Source organism: Dioscorea cayenensis, chromosome 8 (assembly GCF_009730915.1).
Source record: "Dioscorea cayenensis subsp. rotundata cultivar TDr96_F1 chromosome 8, TDr96_F1_v2_PseudoChromosome.rev07_lg8_w22 25.fasta, whole genome shotgun sequence".
NCBI classification, from domain to species: Eukaryota; Viridiplantae; Streptophyta; class Magnoliopsida; order Dioscoreales; family Dioscoreaceae; genus Dioscorea; species Dioscorea cayenensis.
Genome location: NC_052478.1, coordinates 17,598,773 through 17,621,248, shown reverse-complemented (window position 1 = coordinate 17,621,248; position 22,476 = coordinate 17,598,773). Strand labels below are relative to the sequence as shown.

Here is a 22,476-nt window from a genome sequence, read left to right as displayed (position 1 = left end):
AGGCCCAGCTTACAGGGGTGATCGCACGCCCCTGTGTCTTCACAGGATGAAGAGGGCTCCTCTACAGAGTTTCACATGGGCGTGCGGAAATTACCCATGCCCGTGCACTTGTCACAAGTTCGCCCACAGGGGTGAGTTCACGCCCCTGTGCGCTCTCGAGATAATCAGCCAAGCTCTGCAGGAATTCACACGCCCGTGCAGAAATTACCAACGGGCGTGCGATATTCGCATGGTCGTTCACAGGGGCAGCCGCACACCCTTGTGCCTTCTCTGGATGAGCTCGCAATACAAATCCACGGGCGTGCGGAAATTCCACACGCCCGTGCGTCTTCACTGGATGCCTTCGAAAAACCTGCAGGCTCTGCAGAAAGTATCTGAACATGTTTACACACTCAGAGCCTGCCCTAGTATGCAAGTTTTACCAGTGAAAAACACGGAATAAAGTTCAAATGACATAACTTCACCAATTCCACATGAAAACACACTATAAATATTCAAAGGCCACAAGAAAATCTCAGCACAAGCATCTAAAAATCAAGACACCAACACTTAACAAATTATTCATGCAATGAAACTAAAGTAGAAGATAAGAAAACAGTAAACACTTGGGTTGCCTCCCAAGAAGGGCTTGTTTAACGTCACTAAGCTTGGCGTACCTTGTCTTACCTCACGGGGGCTTATGAATGAATGTTGCCCTCTTACCCATGGCTCGAAAGCATGATGTGCAAAGCCTCTTGAGGGTAGAAGGTGAATTATCGGGCTTCGGACCACCTAACAATGCTTCGTCCAACTTCTTCGGTTCACGTACGTCTCCAACAGAGTGTTTCCGGTGGCGTCTCCTAGCCCTCTTCATTTTCTGTAGCACCTTCTTCAAGATCCCCGGGGTAGATGGTACTTCTTCCGTCGAACCAAGCATCATTACTTCTTCATAATCCTCCTCTTGGTCGAACAAACTCTCGTATGTGTCTGGATTGAACCTTTTCTGCATGTATTCATCAACCATCTCATCAGTAGTGTCTAGAAAGTATAAAGTATCATCGAAATCAAGAGAATGCCGCATGGTTTCAGCAAGGCGGTATGTGAGCTTGTCATCTCCAACCCTCAAAGTTAGCTCTCCACCGTCCATGTCAATCAATGCCTTGGAAGTCTGCAAGAATGGTCTCCCAAGTATCAAAGGTGCATCTGCATCCTCGTCGACGTCTAGCACTACAAAGTCAACTGAAAAGATATACTTGTCCACCTTGACAAGCACGTCTTCAATGATGCCTCTCGGATGTCGCACTCTTCGGTCCTCTAGTTGCAAAGTCATCCAAGTAGGCCTAGGCTCGCCCAAGCCTAGCTTTTGAAAGAAGGTGTATGGCAAAATGTTGATACTGGCCCCTGAGTCCGCCAATGACATTTCCTTACCTAGATTGCCAATATTACATGGAATGATGAACCTTCCCGGGCCTTTCTTCTTTTTCGGCATGTTCTTTTGCAATACTGCCGACCATGATGCGTCTAAAATCACTGAAGCACTTTCCTCGAACTTCCTCTTGTTAGTCAACAAGTCTTTCAAGAACTTCACATACTTAGGCATTTGGGCCAATGTCTCAACAAAAGGAATATTGATATGGAGTTGCTTGAACAAACTCAGGAACTTCTTGTACTGTTCATCCTCTTGGTCATTTTTCAATCTAGAGGGATAAGGGATTCTTGGCTTGAAAGGTGGGAGTGCCACCTCTTCTCCTTGCGTGTTCCTTTGGCTTCTCACTCAGAAGCCTACCTTCAACCTCACGACCACTTCTCAAAGTGATCGCCTTCACGTGCTCTCTAGGGTTGGTCTCTGTATTGCTCGGCAAGCTTCCATGTGGCCTTTCACAGAGAGACTTCGTAATTTGCCCCACCTGATTTTCAAGGTTATGCAAAGAGGCGGTGTGGTTGCGAAGTGTAGCCTTGACTGATTCAAACCTTGTATTTGCAGATTGCACAAATCTAGCCAAGTGCTTCTCTAAGTCACTCATTCGGGTTTCCAACCTGAGACTCTGTTTTCCTCCTGAGGGGCTTGTTGTTGTTGTTGGAAACCCGGTGGCCCCATGGCCTTTGTGGACCCTGATTACTCCATGAGAAATTGGGATGATTCTTCCAACCATAATTGTAGGTATTGCTATATGGCGTTCTTTGAGGTCTCATGCCATTACCTACAAAATCAACGTTCTCCACCGAAGAAACATCACTGATAGAGATCGGGCAATCGGAGGGAGCATGTCCTCCACCACACCCGGTGCAATTAGTCACGGCCGCCACTCTATTTAAAGTTAGAAGATCTAACTTCTTACTCAAATTTTCCACTTGAGCCGCCAATGAAGTTACCGCATCTATTTCATGGAGACCGAACACCTTTTTCTTCTCCCTAGCATTCCATTGGTAGCTGTTTAGACCCATTTCTTCAATTAACTCACGGGCCTCATCTGGGGTCTTGCTACCTAAGGTACCTCCTACTGCCGCTTCTAAGAGTTGCCTTGTACTCAGATTCAAACCGTTGTAAATGGTCTGAACAATCATCCACTCCAGAAATCTGTGTTGCGGACACTTTCTCAGGAGTTCCTTGAACCTTTCCCATGTCTCAAATAGAGACTCCAATTCCAACTGATCAAAGGACGAGATCTCATTCCTCAACTTTGCATATTTTTTGGGAGGGAAATAACGGGCAAGAAAAGCTTCTACCATCTCCTCCCATGTGGTAATCGATGCTCTAGGTAATGAGTGTAGCCACTGCTTCACTCTCCTCTTTAGGGAAAATGGGAAGGCTCTCAACTTGATGGCATCATCCGTCACTCCGTTTATCTTCAGCATATCACACACTTCAAGAAAACACTCTATATGACTGTTTGGATCCTCATCGGCCAAACCGTTGAACTGTGCGGATTGCTGCAACATGTGGATGAATGCCGGCTTCAACTCAAAGTTTTGAGCTGAAATCGGGGGACGCACAATGCTCGATGGTGTCCCCAACACTGAAGGTCTGGCATAATCAAATAATGTCCGCTGTTGCTCGTTCTGTTCTGCCATGTTTTTAGATCCTTCCACTTCCAAATCAACTAAATTAGAATGTTCTTGCACAGGCTCTTTTCCTTTTCTTGTAAGTGTACGTTCAAGCTCAGAATCTCCTTCAATCAATATTGAGGGATTCCCTTGGGTCATAACCTAGAGCTGCACCCAAACACAAAGAAAAAGAAATCAGAACGATGATAGAATAAGAAGATATGAAATAGAATGTATGGTGAAATAGCTAAGAAAACAAAGTGCAAAGTATCTCTAAACGCCTACTCCCCGGCAACGGCACTGATAAGTGCTTGTGAGATATGAATGTGAAGCGTTCATTCCTTATGTTGAGCATTACTTTTCTCAGGTTTTTACATTAATATGTGTGTTTTTATGTTACTTTTATGCAAGTAGGGTTGTGAGGCCGAGTATGAAGGAAATAGGGCAATGTGGATCATAATGCACCTATTTTGGAGGAGATCTTGCTAAGGTTCAAAGCGTGAAGACATAGGTCGGTGTGAGATGCTAGAGTGTGTGCCAACCTCCTCGTATTCGAGTGAGCACATTCATTTGGAGGGGCACAAAAGGCGGGTCACACTCGAGCATTCCGACTTATGCATATAAGAACAAGAGATCCACCAACATGTACATCATTGAAGAAGCAAGTGATTCACGGCGTGAGCGTGTGCCCGTTTGCGTTACCCCAATGAAAGTATGGAATTCGGGGAGTATTTCGGCAGATCTTGTAGCAGTAGGTAAACTGCATTTGACGGTCAAGACATCGAGCAGAGAATCCACAGGCGTGTGCAAACTATCACGCCCGTGTGGAAATTCACGAGGGCGTGTGACATCATACACGCCCGTGTAGTCGCCCGATTCGACCCTATTTAAAAGCCGATTTCAGCCCCGATTTTGAGTATTCTTTTTCTCCATCTTTTCCCCAACTTGTGAGAGGGTTTTGGCTAGGGTTTCGAGGGTATTGGCCAAGGTTTTGGAGAGGTTCTACGGCTCCGACATCGTGATTCCATTAGGAAGAAGGTTGGTAGGGGAGCTTCGATTGAGGGCGTATCCTATACTGGGACGAAGGAATCCTTGGACTGACGAGTAGAGGGACTTTCCACAAGACCATCGACACGACCATCGAGGGGTTTCTTTATGGATTTATTGCTTTTTACATTCGATTTCTTTGATTGTACTTAGCTCCATGGAGAGCTAAACCCCTAGTGGGTACTTGGGTGATTGTGAACCCTAGGATGTATTCGTTTCATTGAACTTCTTTATTATGCTTTCAATAAATTGATGTTTATTGTGAGTTCCAACCTTGAATGCTTGATTGTATGAACATTTCCCCTAGAGTGACACTAGGGTTGAGAGTTCTTGTTGGTAACCTTGTGAGTGAGTGACACACCACGAGCGTTAGACAAAGCTAGGTTGGAGAGGGTTGAGAGGGTGAGTCGAGAGGTACAGGGGCGCCCCTTTTCCCCTCCGAGGGTGATAGATTCTACCTCCGTTCCTTGAGTTCTTTGCGGCCATAATAGAGTGAGTGGTCTAAGGGATGAACCTCCGCTGGGGCCTAGTTGCGCGTGCAATGGAGTGAAGCGTTGAGAGGGATCTTAGTATCTAGGAGCTTAATTGTGGCTAGGGACCTTCCGCTTTGGACCAAAGGGTTAGGGTCTATATTTAGGGAAGCGATTTATCACTTGGAATCCCTAGAGCTCATTGCAACTTTATTCGAGTCGCGAGTGTTGAGAGGTTATTTGATTTCTCCTCCGGGACATGATATAGAGTTAGGCATAGTTGACCTTAGATTTGGGACTATGTATGTAAGGATTTCCACGACTCACCATTGCATTGATTAGGAAGCATAATAGAGAGTTCTTGCACTTGAAAGCGATTTATCCTAGGTGAAGCATCATCCGAGTACCCCATCTTTATCGATTGCCTTACCCTTTTTCTTTATTCTTGCTCTCTCACTTGTTTCTTTTTATTATTGAGAATTGAATCAATTTCACACTAATCACTATTGATCTTCCACATAGCTAAGAACCAAATTAAGTATTTTTCACTCCCTACTCCACGTGGATTCGACCCCGCTCACCGGGATTATTACTTGACAAACCCGTGCACTTGCGGGATATCAGCAAGGGGACCTTGTCAAGTTTTTGGCGCCGTTGCGGGGAGTTAGGCGTTTAGAGATACTTTGCACTTTGTTTTTCTTAGCTATTTCACTCACATTCTATTTCATATCTTCTTATTCTATCATCGTTCTGATTTTTCTTTTTTTCTTTACTTTTTGGTGCAGCTCCAGGTTATGACCCGAGGGAATCCATCAATATTGATTGAAGGAGACCACTGAGCTTGAGCGTACACTTGAAGGAAAGGGAAAGAACACTGTACGAAAACGACCTAATCCGGTGATTTGGAAGTAGAAGGATCGACAACATGGCGAGAACAAAATGAGCAACAACGGACACTATCCGATTATGCGGACCTTTCGGTGTTGGGGACACAATCGAGTATTGTGCGTCCCCCAATCACTGACTCGAAATTTTCGAGCTAAAGCCGGCATTCATCCATATCTTCTGCGATCCGCACAATTCAGCGGTTTGGCGGATGAGGATCCAAAGCAGTCACATAGAGAGCTTCCTCGAGGGTGTGTGACATCTTTGAAGATAAATGGTGTGATGGATGATGCCATCAAATTGAGAGCCTTCCCATTTTTCCTTAAAGGGAAAGCAAAGCGTGGCTACACTCATTACCTAGGGCATCAATCACTACATGGGAGGAGATGGTAGAAGCTTTTCTAGCCCGTTATTTCCCTCCCGGAAAAATCAGCAAAAGCTTAGGAATGAGATCTCATCCTTTATGTGAGTTGGAATTGGAGTCTCTATTTGAGACATGGGAAAGGTTCAAGGAACTCTGCTGCAAGTGTCCACAACCGCAGTTCCCGGAGTGGATGATTGTTCAAACCTTCTACAATGGTTTGAACCCGAGTACAAAAGCAACTCTTGGATCTGCGGCGAGGAGGTACCTTAGGTAGCAAGACCCCCGACGAGGCTCGTCAATTGATTGAGGAAATAGGGTTAAATAGCTACCGGTGGAATGCTAGGGAAAAAGAAAAAAAGGTGGCGGTCTCCATGAAATTGATCGCGGTAACTTCATTGGCGGCCCAAGTGGAGAGTTTGAGTAAGAAGCTAGATCTTATAGCTTTCGAATAGAGTTCTGACCGTGACAAATTGTACCGGTTGTGGTGGAGGACATGCTCCTTCCGATTGCCCTAATCGTCATAGGTGATGTTTCTTGAGTTGAGAATGTTGACTTTGTAGGTAATGGAATGAGACCTCAAGGGAATCCATACGACAACACCTACAATTCAGGGTTGGAAGAATCATCCCAACTTTTTCATGGAGTAATCAAGGACCACAGAAGACCATGGGGCCATCGGGGTTCCAACAACAACAACAAGCCCCTCAAGTGGAAAACAGAAATTTTCGGGGCTTGGAAACCCGAATGACGGTTTGGAGAAGCACTTGGCTAGATTTGTTCAATCGGCAAATACAAGGTTTGAATCGATCGAGGCTACACTTCGCAATCACACCGCCTCCTTGCACAACCTTGAAAATCAAGTGGGGGCAAATTGCGAAATCTCTTTCCGAAAGGCCACATGGAAGTTTACCAAGCAACACGGAAACCAACCCGAGAGAACATGTGAAGGCGATCGCTTTGAGAAGCGGTCGTGAGGTTGAAGGAGGCTTCAGAGTGAGAAGCCGAAAGAACACGCACCCGAGGTCGTAGAGGGTTGAGAAGGGAGCAAACAAAGAGAAAGAGGTGGCACCCCATCTTTCAAGCCAAGAATCCCTTATCCCTCTAGATTAAAGAATGACCAAGGGGATGAGCAGGTATAAAGAAGTTCCTGAGTTTGTTCAAGCAACTCCACATCAACATTCCTTTTTGTTGAGGCTTTGGCTCAAAATGCCTAAGTATCACGAAGTTCTGAAAGACCTATTGACCAACAAGAGGAAATTGGAGGAGAGTGCTTGAGTGGTGCTTGATGCTTCATGCTCGGCGGTGTTGCAAAAAGAACATGCCGAACAAGAAGAAAAGACCGGGAAGCTTCATTATTCCATGTAACATCGGCAACTTTAGGTGAGGAAATGGCATTGGCGGATTCGAGGGGCAAGTATCAACGTCATGCCATATACTTTCTTCCAAAAGCTAGGCTTGGGTGAGCCTAGGCCTACTCGGATGACTTTACAATTGGCGGACCCGAGCAGTGCGACATCCAGAGGCATCATTGAAGGCGTGCTTGTCAAGGTGGACAAGTATATTTTTTTCGGTTGACTTTGTAGTGCTAGATGTCGATGAGGATGCGAGATGTACCCTTGATACTTGGGAGACCGTTCTTGCGGACTTCCAAAGCATTGATTGACATGGACGGTGGAGAGCTCACATTGAGAGTCGGAGGCGATAAGCTCACTACCGCCTTCTTTGAAGCCATGCGGCATTCTCTCGATTTTGATGACACTTTGTATTTTTCTAGACACTACTTGATGAGATTGTTGATGAATATATCGAGGGAAATGTTCAACCCGGATCCGTATGAAGGTTTGTTCGACCAAGAGGAGAGCAATGAAGAAGTAATGATGCTTGGTTCGATTTGGAGAGGAAACATCTACCCGGGAATCTTGAAGAAGGTGCTCCGGAAAATGAAGAGGGCTCGAAGGCACCACGAAAAATGCCCCAAGACTGTTGGAGGCGTACATGAGCCAAGAAAGTTGGACGAACCATTGTTAGGTGGTCGAAGCCCGATAGTGCACCCTCTACCCTCAAGAGACTTTGCTCATCATGCTTTCAAGTTATGGGTAAGAGGGCAACCTTCATTCATGAACCCCCGTGAGGTAAGAAAGATACGTCAAGCTTAGTGACGTTAAACAAAGCGCTTCTTGGGAGGCAACCCAAGTGTTTACTATTTTTTGTACCTTTTTAGTTTAGTTTGTTTGCATGAATAAATTGTTAAGTGTTGGTGTTTCAATTTTTTTGAGTGCTTGTCTTTGCTGATTTTATTGTGGGTTTTTTAAAAAGAATTCATTGTATGTTTTGTTGAGAATTGGCGAAGTTTGGTCGTTTGAGTTCTATTTTGTGTTTTTTTATACGGTATATCTTGCACAATAGGGCGAGGGCTCCGAGTGTGTAAACATGTTCAGACTAGTTACTGCGAGCACTGCGAGGTTTTTCTAAGTCATCCAGGAGAAAACACTGCAGGCGTGTGAAATTCCACGCCCGTGTGTGTATTTTGTGAATTCTTCTAGAGAGGGCACAGGAGCGTGCGGCTGTCCCTGTGGACGACCATGCGACTGGCGCACGCCCGTGGGTAATTTCCACACAGGCGTGTGCCTTCCTGCAGAGTTGGGCATATTTTCCCGAGAATACACAGGGGCGTGGACTCGCCCCTGTGGGCGACCTTGTGAACCACTCGCAGGCGTGGGTAATTTCCGCATGCCCGTGCGAGACTCTGCAGGGTTGCTCCCTCCATCCCAGAAAACACGGGGGCGTGCGGCCGCCCTACGTGAGTTGAGGCATGTGAATGTCACGCGCGTGGGGAATTTCCGCGCAGGCGTGTGGGCGACTTGATATCTTTTCTCGGATGACCGAGGGAAGCCCGCAGGCGTGCGTGCGCCCTACGTGGATGCAGCGCTGCGGGCGTGGATAATTTCCTGCGCCCGTGGGAGATCGTTCTAAGTCGGTGAGAGTTTTTTTCGAGGCGCGCAGGGGCGTGCATACGCCCTGTGGAGCTTTGAAGTGAGGCACACGGGCGTGGGGAATTTCCACCGCCCGTGTGGATGCCTGAGAACGTCAAAAAGTCGTGAGTTACTGTTTAAAAAGGGGATGATTTCTCTCCTTCTTCACGACTCCTTTTTCCTGAAAACACTCTCACAACATTCTCCGAGTCCATTGCGCCCGGTTTGGTGGGATTTTTAGCAAGTTTTTCCGAGCCCGGCTCTCTATTTTTCTCATTTCTCCTCGTCGGTAAATTCATTTTCTTCATCTTCTTTCGTCAATTCATGATTTCTATTGATTAATCGGTTAACAATGCTTCGTTTCTTCAATTAGAACAATGATTTTACGTTTAGAGCGAAGTTAGAGATATTATTGATGTTGTATTTTTTTGGATTGTTGATACATGGCCGTGCGTTTCTCACGCCCCGTGAATCCACACGGGCGTGCGGAAATTCCACCGACCGTGTGGATTTCTGCGATATTGTTTTATCAACTTGTTTGACTAATTTTTGTTTAAATTTGGCAGATCATGGCACCTAGGACAAAGAGCAAAGCTGATAAGAGGCCACGTGAGTCATCCTCTGAGCCCGAGGGCATGCGATTTGCGATTACCGAACATCAGGCCCGTTATGAGCGCTTATCGAGACTCCGCTTGGACAGACTCGATTCACGGACACGACTATATTACGAGATCTTTGAGCGAGGGAGATGAGTTCGCTGATGAGGTTGAGGGACCTTGTTTTGAGAGGGTGGTTGGCGGCGGTTGTTGACGATTAGAGACCCGGCTATCCAGAGTTTGCACTGGAGGTGCTCTCCTCGTTTGAGTTTGATAGGCGTGTCATGAGCTTCAGCAGTTTGGGCACCATTCGAGTTCGAGTGTTTGGGACGCCACCATAGTTTGAGCATTACGTGATTTTCCATACTACTTGGCTTATCGAGGAGGCATTCACAGTTCGAGAGTGCATGCGATTGCCCTCTCGATTATCACGGAACCTTGACCCGCAGAGAGCTTACGAGTGCTATGTGGTCGAGGGGTCGATCTGAGCAGGGGTCTCCAAGGCCACGTGCCTTTCCCGGCCTGCCCTACTGAGATATTTGCATGCAATCATGAGTAGGTCGGGTGAATGGCCGTGGCGATAATCTTGGTGTCTTGAGCCGCCGAGGGAGTTCTTTGTACTTGTACTCGATGGTAGGCGCGTGCCGATCCACTTAGGGCACATCTTGGGCTGATTACATCGGACATCGAGGGGATGATACACTAGGGCGGGAGGCGATCTTCTCGGGTCCCTTACATTCTGAGATTAGTCTTTGGGCATGGGTCTCTTGGATTCGATTTCGCGGGGCCGAGAAGGCAGTGTACCCGCTCCCACAGGTCTAGAGACGATGCGGTTGATGGGCATGGTCCGCGAGGGGTTCGAGACGGGGGTTTTTGCGTTAGTTCTACCAGCCCCAGAGATAGGCGAGGGATGAGGGGTGATGGCGCGGAGCATCTCGGCCCGCCCCTGAGCCTCGGCCCGCATCGATGGAAGCGAGGGCACCTCCGGTGACCGAGGAACCACCCCGATGCGTATGTTTTTCACCTTCTCGAGCCAATGATCGCTTTGAGAGGCTCGAGAATGCTATAGGAGTGGTCGAGCCGAGGGTTGCTTGAGATTAGAGGGCTACGTGAGGCCACTCGATTACCACGAGTTCATGGCGCGTTTTCGACATATTACTGCGAGATCCTAGGCGAGGCGTTGCCTCATCATTCGATCCTGCGGTCGAGGACTCTTGATGCACGCCCTGAGTACCTCCGATACCTCCATCCTCGACCCCGGCACGGAGGACCCACTATATGCTTCCACTTCACTGGCGGCGAGGAGCCGAGGCGACTTCGACACTTGACCTTTCTTTTACTTTCATGCATTTTTACTTTATCTTATTTTTCTTGTTTTTTTAGACTTGTTCACTCGAGAAAAGGATTTTTCCTTCGAGTTTATGTTATTGCATTATCGAGTTGTATTCATTGCTTCATCTTTTTATACACTCGAGTTATTTTTGTTTTTCTTGAGCTTCCTTTGAACCCCCTCGTGTATGCGTGCGAGATGGTCTTGTCTTCTTGGAAATTGAGACTTAGTCATGGGCACGGCCAAGGTGCTTTTGGCACTTGGCGTGCTGAGCTTCCTAACCCATTGGAACACTACTCCCAATGAATTAGCTTCATCAAATGCAACACTAGGAGTCGGGGGAGTATTGTTTTGATTGCTTCTCCCACATCTATTTTTTTGAATGATATATTTTTGAGTGAGCTTGCATGTGTACATTGAGGACAATGTACAACTTAAGTGTGGGGGGAGTTTCATAATCGCACATCTTTTCTATTGTTCTTGATTGATATATGCTCACATAGCCAATGGCGGTTCACCTTAGTTGCAATGTTTGTATTCTTAAGTCTAGGAGAATTGTTAACATTGAATGTTTTTCATGCTCTAGTTCTTGCTTGAATTTTTTTAGGAATTTTTTTGCCCGATTTACACTTAGTGCACTACTCACTCTTTGAACTCTATTGGAAACTCATGTTTTGATGTTAAAAGGGACTAGTTAGGTTTACTTCTTTTTGAAAAATATGGAAAAAAATGAAAAAGAAGGAACAAAAATAGTTTTTTTGTTTATTTGTATTTGTTGGGTGGAAAGAGCTACCACCTATGAAGTATGAAGCTACTCTCACAAGTCGGGATACTAGTTATGCCCTAATGAGAGAAAGAGCTATCTCATAGGATGAGTGAAAGCTACCACCCGGGTAGAAAAAGCTACCACCTCGAAAGTGTGAAAGCCACCTTAGCGACCGCTTTGGAAAGGAGCTACCTTAGAGGATGTGTGAAGCTACTACCATCTTTTTAAAAATTTTTTTATCACTTGTGTAGATAAATAAGTCCCTTGCACTTAGAACTTTGAGGAGTATAACTTGGGGTGTTTTGAGTGAGTTCACACACTTACATGAAATTCGGGTTTGTTATCCTTTTTTTGATTCAAGTTTTTTTAGCTAGAGCATTGATTTTTTTCGTATTTAGTGTTGAAATTTTTCCTTACTTGTAGAATGCTATCTTTGTATACTTTGGTGAACCTAAGGCCCAAGCACTTTTCAACATTTTCTTCATTGATGCACAGAATGTTTTTAATGTTTGCTTGAGGAAAAGCAAAAAAGCTTAAGTGTGGGGGAGTTTGATAAGTGCTTGTGCGATATGAATGCTGAGCGTTCATTCCTTTATGTTGAGCATTACTTTTTCTCAGGGTTTGTTTACATTAATATGTGTTTTTTATGTTACTTTTTATGCGAGGTAGGGTTGTGAGGCCGAGTATGAAAGGAAATAGGCCAATGTGGATCATAATGCACCTATTTTTGGAGAAGATCTTGCTAAGGGTTCAAGCGAAGACATAGGGTCAGGGTGTGAGATGCTAGAGTGTGTGCCAACCTCCTCGTATTTCGAGTGAGCACATTCATTTGGAGGGGACACAAAAGGCGGTCACACTCGAGCATTCCGACTTATGCATATAAGAACAAGAGATCCACCAACATGTACATCATTGAAGAAGCAAAGTGATTGACGGCGTAGCGTGTGCCCGTTTCGTTACCCCAATGAAAGTATGGAATTCGGGAGTATTTCGAAATGGCTGATAGCAGCACTGTAGCAAGTGTTGTGGCACTTTTCACGATCGGTCGAAATCGGAGAAAGCAGAGAATCCACTCAGGCGTGTGGAAATTATCCATGCCCGTGTGGAAATTCCACATGGGCGTGTGACATCATACACGCCTGTGTAGTCGCCCGATTCCAGCCCTATTTAAAGCCGATTTCAGCCCGATTTTGGTATTCTTTTTCTCCATCTTTTCCCCAACTTGCGAGAGGGCTTTGGCTAGGGGTTTCGAGGGGTATTGGCCAAGGTTTTGGAGAGGTTCTCTGGCTCCGACATCGTGATTCCATTAGGAAGAAGGTTGGTAGGGGAGCTTCGATTGAGGGTGTATCCTATCTGGGACGAAGTAATCCTTGGACGACGAGTAGAGGACTTTCCACAAGACCATCGACACGACCATCGAGGTGGTTTCTCTATGGATTTATTGCTTTTACATTCGATTTCTTTGATTGTACTTAGCTCCATGGAGAGCTAAACCCCTAGTGGGTACTTGGGTGATTGTGAACCCTAGGATGTATTCGTTTCATTGAACTTCTTTATTATGCTTTTCAATAAATTGATGTTTATTGTGAGTTCCAACCTTGAATGCTTGATTGTATGAACATTTCCCTAGAGTGACACTAGGGTTGAGAGTTCTTGTTGGTAACCTTGTGAGTGAGTGACACACCACGGCGTTAGACAAAAGCTAGGTTGGAGAGGGTTGAGAGGGTGAGTCGAGAGAGTGCAGGGGGCGTCCCCTTTCCCCTCCGGCGTGATAGATTCTACCTCCATTCCTCGAGTTCTTTGCGGCCATAATAGAGTGAATGGTCTAAGGGATGAACCTCAGCTGGGGGCCTAGTTGCGCGTGCAATGGAGTGAAGCGTTGAGGGGATCTTAGTATCTAGGGCTTAATTGTGGCTAGGGACATTCCGCTTGGACCAAACGGTTAGGTCTACTAATTTAGGAAGAGATTTATCACTTGGAATCCCTAGAGCTCATTGCAACTTTATTCGAGTGCGAGTGTTGAGAGGTTATTTAATCTCTCCTCCGGGACATGTATAGAGTTAGGCATAGTTGACCTTAGATTTGGGACTATGTATGTAAGGATTTCCACGACTCACCATGGCATTGATTAGGAAGGTATAATAGAGAGTTCTTGCACTTGAAAGCGATTATCCTAGGTGAAGCATCATCCGAGTACCCCATCTTTATCGATCGCCTTACCCTTTTCTTTATTCTTGCTCTCTCATTTGTTTCTTTTATTATTGAGAATTGAATCTATTTCACACTAATCACTATTGATCTTCCACATAGCTAAGAACCAAATTAAGTATTTTCCTCCCTACACCATGTGGATTCGAACCCGCTCACCTGGGATTATTACTTCGACAAACCTGTGCACTTGCGGGATATACGCAAGGGGACCTTGTCAGACACCAAAAACTTAACAACGTCCCCTTGCGTATATCCCGCAAGTGCACGGGTTTGTCAGAGTAATGCGGATGAGCGGTGTCAAAATCCGCGGGGAGATAGGGGAGTAAAAACGCAATCCGGCTGTAGCTATGTGAAGATCAATAGTGACAAGTGTGACAATGATTCAGTTCTCAAAAAGTAAAAAGCAACAAGTGAGAGAACGCGGTGAGGAGGGTAAGGGCGATCGATGAGATGGGGACTTCTGAGATAATGCTCGCCTGGTATGATTGTTTCAGATGCAGGGAACCCTCTGTGTCTTCCTAATCGATGCAGTGGTGAATGGGTGGAAATCCTGACTATGAGTCCCAGGTCTAGGGTCAACTATGCCTAACTCTGCATGTCCCGGAGGAAGACAGATAGATCTCTCGGCCTCGCGCTCAGGTGAGATTGCAAAGGCTCTGGGGTTTCAGTGATAAATCTCTTCCTATGAGACCTAACCCGCTTTGGTCCGGTGGAAGTCCCAACTCGCTAAGCCCTGATATAAGATCACCTCAATCTTCACTCCGTATGCAGCGCAGCTAGCCCAGGTGGAGGGTCATCCGTGAGACTCGATCAGCTCTGTGCATCTCGACTCACCCTCTCGGCCCTCTCCAGAGCTAGCTTTTGTCTAGCGCTGCGTGGTGTGGCACTCACTCATAAGGTTACCAGCAAGGAACTCTCAGCCCCTGGTGTCACTCTGGGGAAATGTTCATCAATCAAGTATTCAAGGTTGGAACTCACAACAAACATCAATTGGTTGAAAGCATAATAAAGAGATTGAATGAGAACAAATACGTCCTGGGGTTCACAATACCCAAGTACCCACTGGGGTTTAGCTCTCCATGGAGCTAAGTACAATCAAAGAAATAGAATGTAAAAGCAATGAATCCATAGAGAAACCACCTCGATAGTCGTGTGGATGGTCTTGTGGAAAGTCCTTCACTCGTTGTCCAAGGATTCCCTTGTCCGGTATAGGATACGCCTCGACAGAAGTTCCCCAACCAACCTTCTTCCTCAGGAATGACGATGTCGGAGCCGTAAAACCTCTCAAAAACCTTAGCCAATACCTCTCAAAACCCTAGCTGAAACCCTCTCTCAAGTTCGGGAAAAGGTGTAGAAAAGAATGCTGAAATCGGGGCTGAATCGGTTTTAAATAGGGATGGAATCGGGCGACCACACGGGCCTGTGGATTTTTCACTCGCACATGTGGAATTTCCACACGGGTGTGTATAATTTCCACACGGCCATGTGGATTCTCTGAATTCCTATTTTCTCGGGCGGCTGTGAACAGTGCTGCTACAGTACTTTCACTTCAGTGTTCCGCTACAGTACCTGGCCTAAAATACTTTCATCGATGTGACGCAAACGGGCACACATTCACGTCATGGATCGCTTTGCTTCTTTAATGATGGACAAGTTGGTGGAGATCTTTTTCTATGTGCATAAGTCGGAATGCTTGAGTGTGACTGCCCTTGTACCCCTCCAAATGGTTGTGCTAACTCAAATACGTGGAGCTTGGCACACACTCTAGCATCTCGTACCCGACCTATGTCTTCGCGTTTGAACCTTAGCAAGATTTCCTCCAAAATCGGTGCATTATGATCCACATTGGCTTCTTTCCTTCATACTCGGTCTCACAAACCTACCTGCACGAAAGTAACACAAAAACACACATATTAGTGTAGAAACCCGAGAAACGTAATGCTCAACATAAGGAAAGAATGCTTCGCATTCATATCACACAAGCACTTATCACCACTCACCAGGGATTTATTACTTTGACACCCATGCACTTGCAGGACATACACAAGGGGTGTTATCAATCGTCCTAGCCGGAATAATATCGGAGTACCCCATTTATATCGATTGCCTTATCTATCACTTACTTGTGCTTTTCTTTGTTGCTTCTTTTATTCTTTGTTACATTACATCTTGTCGACATAATCATTATTCATCTTCACTTGGTTAAGACACAATTTAAGTATTTTTACTCCCTACTCCCTATGGATATGATACCCACTCACCTGGGATTTTATTAGTCAACAAACCCGAGCACTTGCGGGACATGTGCAGGGGGCATTGTCATGTTTTTTGCACCATTACCGGGGAGAAGGCTTTTAGAGATACTTTGCACTTTGTTTTCTTAGCTATTCGTTCATTTATTGTATTTCACATATTCTTTTTCTATCATCATTCTGATTTGTTCTTTTTCTTTGATTACAAAAAAATGATTGACATACCAGAGTTATTCGACACTATCACGGGAATGGTTGAAAATGTGGAACAGAAAGTTCAATTGTTTGTAGTATAAGACACACGGTGCTATCTCTTGCAAGAGCCATACACTGTTCAATAGCCCGTGGAAGAATCGGTGGAAGATTATATTGCCAGAATTCAAGGCGGAGTGCGAATTAGATAGTGTGCTGTCGGTTTGAGAAATCGCATTGGCATCGATGAGTAATCACTTAGAAGAAAGTTTGGAGAGGTGGTAAGCTCAATTTGACTCGTCTTATCATGAACAAAGGTAGGAACTTTTCTCGTGGAGTACATCAGATGTCGGGAAGGGAAATTTGTGGGATGGAGGCATTGATAGCCATTGAAGACCACCGCAGAAACACATTCACAAGGAGAAGAGGGGAGAATGATTTTTGAGGCGGGAGGCAAACAACTTTGAGAAGATTGACTGATTGAAGAAGAGCAGGTTGTGCCCATCAATTAATAAACCACCGGAACTAGAGCTTAAAACCTTGCCAGCACATCTAGAGTATGCCTTTTTGATGGAAGAATCAAAACTCCCACGATCGTGGCTTCAAACTTATCTGCGAGATCAAAAAGGGCAAGCTTGTTAGTATGTTGAAAAGACATAAGTCGACTATCGCATGGAAGATTTCAGATATTAATGGAATAAATCCGTTATTTTGCACTCATAAAATCTTAATGGAAGATGACTACAAATGCTGTGCTCCAACCTCGGTGAAGATGAAATCTGAACATGAAAGAAGTCATCAAGGCGGAGGTGGTGAAGCTTCTAGATACAGGGATTATTTACCTTATATCAGATAGTACTTGGGTGAGCCCAACTCAAGTGGTTTGGAAAAAAGGGGGATAACCGTTGTGAGAAATAAAAAGAATGAATTGATTCCAACCGGAGACTGATCCGCGGGGATGGCGAGGCTGCATTGACTATAGAAGATTAAATGATGCCACTTGGAAGATCATTTTTCCATTACCATTTATTGATCAGATGTTGGAACGATTGGCAGGGCATCAATTTTATTACTTCCTTGATGGCATGTCGGGATACTTTGAAATCCCTATAGCCCCCAAAGATCAAGAGAAGATCACATTTACTTGCCCTTACAGTACTTTTACTTACTAAAAAAAAAAGGCTTTCGGGTTGTGTAATTCACCAGCAACATTCCAATGCGGCATGATAGCCATTTTTGATGATCTTCTAGAAGACATTATGGAGGTGTTCATGGATGATTTTTCAGTATTTGGAGACTCTTTCAATATTTGCTTAAAAAATTTGGAGAGAGTGCTAGTGAGATGTGAAAAAATGAACCTCGTTCTCAATTGGGAGAAATGTCTCTTTATGGTCCAAGAAGGCATTGTCCTTGGACATGAAATTGCCTAAGCAGGTATGGAGGCAGATAAGGCAAAGATTGAAGTCATCGAAAAGCTTCCTCCACCTACAAATGTAAAAGGGATCTGTAGTTTCTTGGGGTATGCAGGTTTTTATAGAAGGTTTGTCAAGGACTTTTCGAAGATCATGCAACCGTTGACAAAACTCTTAGAAAAAGATGCTTCTTTTGATTTTGGGGATGACTATACGAGTGCATTCAATTTGTTGAAGGAGAGATTAGTGTAAGCACCAATTTTGACCATACTAGGGATTGGAACAAACCCTTTGAGCTCATATCGTGCCATAAGTGATTATTACGTTGGAGGCGGTTTTGGGCCAAAAGGAAAGATAAGCGATTTTGACCCGATTTATTATGCTAGTAAGACTCTCACAAGTGCTCAAGAGAATTATACAACTACCGAAAAGGAATTGTTAGCAGTGGTGTTTGCTTTTGACAAGTTCAGGCCATACCTCATCTTAGCTAGGAGTCGCGTGTTCTGAGATCACTTAGCACTTTGTTATCTACGTGAACAAAGGCTGATATGAAGCCGAGATTGATTCATTGGATCTTATTATTACAAGAATTTGATATTGAAATAAAAGATAAGAGGGACTGAAAAATGTGGTTGCGGATCATCTTTCAAGATTAGAAGTTTGTGAGGGGTGAGAGCAGGCAAGCAAGGAAATTAATGATTTCTTCCCGAGAGAACATTTGTATGCGAGTTTTTGCAAACTAGTTCTCGGGAAAGATCTTTGAAGCAAGGCCTCGGGTTTTTAACGAGAAGAAAGGTTTTTAGTGACTTGAAGAATTATTTTTTTGGATGATCCGTCGTGTTACGTATTTGTGTGGATTGATAAGTGCTTGTGTGATAGGAATGTGAAGTGCGGTGGCGAAACCTTTGTAGCGAGAATCTTGTAGCAAACAACTTATCAATTCATTGTAGAGAAGTCTTGTTCCTGAGTGGCCGAGAATAGTGAATTCGGAGAATCCACAAGGGCGTGTGGAAATTATCACGCGGGTGTGGAAAATCCACGAGGCCCGTGTGTTGAATCCACAGGCGTGTGGATTCGAATCTGACCCTATTTAAGGCCGATTTCTACCCGATTTCAACATTCTTTTCTCCATCTTTTCCCCAACTTGAGAGGAGGGTCAGCTAGGGTTCTGCGAGGTATTAGCTAGGGATTAGGAGAGGTTCTGTGGCTCAGACATCGTGCCCCCATTTGGAAGAAGGTTAGTGGGAGGCTTTCTTGGCACCCGATCTAGCGAGGTGTATCCTAGGCAGGACAAAGGGACCTTTGGATGAGTAGAGGCTTCTCCACTGTCTCGTCGTCATGACTATTGAGGGGTTTTCTATGGATTACTTGTTTTACATTCAATTTCATTGATTGTAACTAGCTCCATGGAGAGCTAAACCCCTAGAGGGTACTTGGATTTGTGAACCCTAGGATGTATTTGTTTCATTAAACCTTTCATTATGCTTTTCATTAATTGATGTTCTAATTAAGTTCCAATCTTGAATGCTTGATTGTGTAAATATTCCCTTTAGAGTGACACTAGGGTTGAGGATTCTTGATAAGTGTCTAAATGTACATATTTTAGTGTATATATTTGATGTATTTAGCATATATTTCTATAAGGATTGATGCTTGTTTTTGTGCTTAATGGTGTGTTATTTGCTGCGAGGACGCAGAAATGCCATGGAAGACACGAAGAAACAATTTGGGCGAAAAGAGGCGAAAATCGGTCGTGGTACACATAAAGATTACTATAGCAGGAGTTCTATGAGCGGTACTATAGCATCATTGCTGTAGCAAAATTCACTGTAGCACCTATAGTGTTTTTGAGTCAGGAATTGAACCATGGCATACGGCCTCATTGCTGGCCTAGATTGAGCCCAGGATGATTACTGTGGCCAGAGAAGAGGATAATGTGTTTGAAGGCATCTCGGCTCCATGAGGTGCTCATTGAGCGATATGGATGCTACTACGTGTGGTGAGTGCATTTTTGCCTACCTGAGCGGCCTCGATGAGGGAGCTCATTGAGGCGTTATACCCCTGATATGGAGGCGATTTTAGCGGTATACCGCTAATATGGAGGCCATATTGAGGGTGTTTAGTCTATTTTGAGGGCATACGGGCTGGTTTGGAGGAGTATCACAGGGGTATAAGAGAGGGTATTTGGAGGCCATTCTTAGGGACTTTTTGACATCTTGGGCAGCCAGCACTTTGGGAAGGAGAGGACAAGCGAAGACATCATCTTAGGGATAGTTTGGCTTAAGGCTGAAAGGTGGTAATCAACGGCTTGAACTTTAAGGAGAGAGCTTCATCATCAAGGGAGGAGGAACATTCGGCATTCCTTGGGCTAGAGCAAGCGTCATTCGACCTCCATTTTTCTTCTTCACCATCATTCAGACTAGGGAGTGCCATTTATGTTTTTATTTCTTATGTTTTCTTGAGTTTGTGATTCTTGCTTTTGTATGATGGCACACTAGACCCTAAGGCCCACTTGGGATGTAGGTGAACCTTATGGGGTTCATCATGTATTAATGGATGCTATGCTTTTTATTTTTGGAATGCATTGGTGTGATTTATGGTTTTGGCTCATTGTTCAGTCATGTCTAGTGATAAGTACTTATGTGTGATATGAATGTGAAGCATTCTTTCCTTATGTTGAGCATTACTTTTTCTCGGGTTTTTACATTAATATGTGTGTTTTATGTTACTTTTTATGCGAGGTAGGGTTGTGAAACCAATTATGAAGGAAAGAAGCCAATGTGGATCACAATGCAGCGATTTTTGGAGAAATCTTGCTAGGTTCAAAGCGAAGATATAAAGTCGGGGTGCGAGATGCTAGGTGTGTGCCAACCTCCCGTATTTGAGTTTGCACAAGCATTTCGGGGGGCACAAAGGGGCGGTCACACTCAAGCATTCCGACATGCACATAGAACAAGATCTCCATCAACTTATCCGTCATTAAAAACAAAGCGATCCAGCAGCATAGCGATGTGCCCGTTTATGTCACCTCGATGAAAAGTGGATTTCGAGTATTTTTGGCATAATCTTTGCGGTAGATTCTTTGTAGCAAACAGTCTGGGCGAAAATAGCGATTTGAGGAGAATCCACGCAGGCGTGTGGAAGTACTTGCGCGTGTGGAAATTTAACCCCGATTCAACCCCGATTTTGGTATTCTTTTCTCCATCTTTTCCCCCAACTTGAGAGGGCTTGACTAGGGTTTTGAGGGTATTGCCCAAGGTTTGGAGGTTGGTGAGGGGCTTCCGTCGGGCGTATCCTATACGAGCAGGAAATCCTTGGACTGACAGTAAGGACTCTCCATAAGACCATCGACCACGACTATCGTTTGTTATGGATTCATTGCTTTTACATTCAATTTGTTTGATTGTACTTAGCTCCATGGAGGCTAAACCCCTAGTGGTACTTGGGTGATTATGAACCCTAGATATATGAGTTTCATTGAACTTCTTTATTATGCTTTTCAATAAATTGATGTTTATTGTGAGTTCCAACCTTAGATACTTGATTGTATGAACATTTCCCCTAGAGTGACACTAGGGGTTGAGAGTTCTTGTTGGTAACCTTGTGGTGAGTGATACACCATGGGCGTTAGACAAAAGCTAGGTTGGAAAGGGTTGAGAGGGTGAGTCGAGAGAATGCGAGGTGTCCCACTTTTCCCCTCGGCGTGATAGATTCTACCTCAATCAGCGAGGTTCTTCTGCGGCCATATGTAATGGAGTGGATGAGTGCTAAGGGATGAGCCTCCGGCCCGCTTGGTTGCACGTGCTTGATGGGTGAAGGCGTTGAGGTGATCTTAGTACCTCGAGGCTTAATTGTGGCTGACCTTACTTGGACCAAGGGTTGGAGTGCATAATTGGGAAGCAATTTATCACTTGGAATCCCTAGAGCACATTGCAACTTTATTGAGTGCGAGGTTGAGAGATTATTTAATCTCCTAGGGACATGAATAGAGTTGAGCACGTTGACAACAGATTTGGGACTATGTATGTAAGGATCTCCATGCATGACTCACCATTGCATTGATTAGGAAGCATAATAGAGAGTTCTTGCACTTGGAAGCTTGAGTCCTAAGGTGAGACATCATCCAGAGTACCCCATCTTTATCGATTGCCTGACCTCCTCCTTACTTTTACTCTCTTAATTGTTGCTTTTTAATTGTTGAGAATTGAATCATTATCACTGCCCATTGTTGATACTCCACATAGCTAAAGAATTGAGATTAAGTGTCTTTACTCCCTACTCCTGTGGATTCGACCCCGCTCACTTTCAGGGATTATTGCTTACGACAAACGCGTGTACTTGCGGGATATCGCAAGTGGATCTTGTCATCTAGATCTATAGATGGGGAGATCCTTAGTTCGTTATTGGAGTTGTACACATGTGATCGTGACCTACTGCATGCACTAGATCATGAATGAGCAAACGGGAGGTATTCTTGTATCGACTTGTGCGAGAGAATTGGATGTTGGTGGCCCCTGCGAATTATATGGATGGACTTGGGTTAAGTGTATCCTTATTGTGATCTTCCTTGAGCAATTCAATCACTTTGGAATGCTGATTGAGGGAGATGTCCTTGTCATTATTTGGCCTATGGGATTAGGGTTTGATCGTTGAGAGATTAGTTGAGACTAATTTTGAGATCATTAGTCTAATCCCTTGCCACCATGTTATTCTTAGCCATCCATATATCATGATGACCCCTCATGGGGATCCTCATCCCTAGGCCTATTGCCCCATCATCATTGCTTTTGTAATTTCTTGCTCGCCTTGGAATTATTATACTAGTGATTTTATTAGCATTGACGCATGTATTAGAGTAGAAATACCATGTTTAAGTTGTAAGGTTAAGTAAGTGATGAAGGGTATTAGGGCTCCATAGCCGTGGAATACTGACCCTGTGTCACTCACGGGGTGAT

At 44.7% G+C, this 22,476-nt stretch overlaps 1 non-coding gene across 1 annotated transcript; it reads left to right on the top strand.

The window, feature by feature from the left end:
- The first annotated feature begins 2,554 nt into the window (after window positions 1-2,554).
- Window positions 2,555-2,661, top strand: LOC120268090. Its single transcript, XR_005538759.1, has one exon. It is a non-coding gene; the product is annotated as a small nucleolar RNA R71 (small nucleolar RNA).
- Window positions 2,662-22,476: the final 19,815 nt, after the last annotated feature.